Here is a 1,938-nt window from a genome sequence, read left to right on the forward strand (position 1 = left end):
TACTTAAAAGGCGGGGCGCCCACTATCGACAAAAGTGTGCCAAAACCCACAAACGTTGTGTTACGCGCGCTAAGATAAACACAAGCCTGATTGCTGAAAATGTATTCTATTTGAATAAGGTAAGTATCAACATCAAGGAAGCAATTCCTTTATTATAAACTCATACTCTGATATGCGCTAATATTGCTCGTGAATTGTTATTTAGTTTAAAAATATAATTTATATTACTTTTATTTTATTTTAATTCTATATAATAACTATTTTATATTTTTATTAAAAATTTTCTTGTTCAGTTTCTAAGCAACCACAGTTACGTTTATATGTTTAATTCTATTGTATTCTATATTTATCGATAATTTAATAAATGTTTTAAAAGACTATTCTGGTTTTCCACGCTCTCTTCAAAAATGTGAGTTCTTTTAATTCTTCCACTTAATTATTCATTTTAAAGTAAAACAACTAGTTATACATATTATTATATTATAATGTATGTGTATTAGATACTATTATTTTATAACATAAACATAGATGAGTTATTAAATTAAACGTCAAATATTTTATTACCTAAAATTAAGTTAATCGTAAAATCTGATGTAGTATGAGATATTCTTTAGAAACTAACTATAAATATTCTTGAAGTAAAACAAAACCATCTATAAATAGAACAATGAGAAATAGTAAAACAAACTAAACACAACATGTTTATTTTAACATTGTTTTTTATTTAGTTTAATCACTTAATAAACTTTACTTCTAATCATAGTATTTAATATAGAATATAGTTAACAATCTTTTAAACAAAGTCTTAAATAAAGTTACAGGGAGTAATTGTAATTAAAACACCAAAAAAAAAGGTTTTAATAAAAAAAATACTTACATCAAGTTAAAATTTTATAAGGATTAATTTTAAAATATCAAATTGATTGTAAATCAAGTGCAAATAGGTTTTTTAAACAAACCGAAGGGTTTATAAAGGCTTGTAAACGCTTTCAAACGCCTACGACCATACCACACTGAGCACACCCCATCTCGTCCGATCTGGGAAGTTAAGCAGTGTCGGGCGTGGTTAGTACTTAGATGGGTGACCGCTTGGGAATACCACGTGCCGTAGGCTTTTGCTTTTTGAATTCATCTTTTTTGTACTATTTTTCTTTCTGACCTATTTATACTTATTACTCGTTTATTTACATTTCTTTAACGCTTAAAAGAAAAGTAAATTCTAGTTATTAGCAAATAAAAACGTAAGCCAATCAGATAACGTTATTTGCTGTTTAAACCAATTAGAGCGCTAAAAAAGTGGTTTGACCAGTTTGAGATATCGAAAAAATAATGGCACCATCTTGTAGAGTACAATTTTCTGAGTTAAAATTAATACAATTAGTCTTTTATACTAAAACTTAAAAGTTTTTTTGTCCAAAAACAAATAAAAGCGTGGCTACTTGAAAAATCAAACGAAAATAAATTTTGCACTTTTGTATTGTGAGTCATAATAAGTTATTTACTGTTACCAACAGATACTAGCAAAAGCTTTTTAAAGTTTTGTATTAACTTAATGTATTTGTAATTACTTTTACTTAATAGAAACTATTGAATTACGTTTACTTAGTTTACTTTTGTATGTGTATTAAATATATAGCAATTTTGCTTGAACTTAAATAAAGATTATTAAACTATTAAAAGAAAACTATCAAAGTTTACTAACTCAAAAGCTAAATCTTAGTTATATTGTTATAAACATTTATGTTGTAATTTACTAATAACTAAATGAGTTTATTTCAAACAAAAAGAATTAAATAATGTTATGTTATGTCAAGCCTACTATATGAGGTATATAGGTATATAAGGTATACAAGCTTATGTTTGAAAGTTATAATAATTAAAATAAAAATAAATATTTAGTTGGTAAAATTTGTATTTAATATGCTTTGAAATTAGAGT

At 25.3% G+C, this 1,938-nt stretch overlaps 1 non-coding gene across 1 annotated transcript; it reads left to right on the forward strand.

Moving 5' to 3' along the window:
* The first annotated feature begins 995 nt into the window (after positions 1-995).
* Positions 996-1,114, forward strand: LOC145848664 (5S ribosomal RNA). The gene has a single exon (XR_014372100.1). It is a non-coding gene; the product is annotated as a 5S ribosomal RNA (ribosomal RNA).
* The last annotated feature ends 824 nt before the right edge of the window (positions 1,115-1,938 follow it).

The sequence above is a fragment of the Thalia democratica genome, unplaced genomic scaffold, assembly GCF_965202585.1.
Source record: "Thalia democratica unplaced genomic scaffold, ktThaDemo2.hap1.1 HAP1_SCAFFOLD_1593, whole genome shotgun sequence".
NCBI classification, from domain to species: domain Eukaryota; kingdom Metazoa; phylum Chordata; class Thaliacea; order Salpida; family Salpidae; genus Thalia; species Thalia democratica.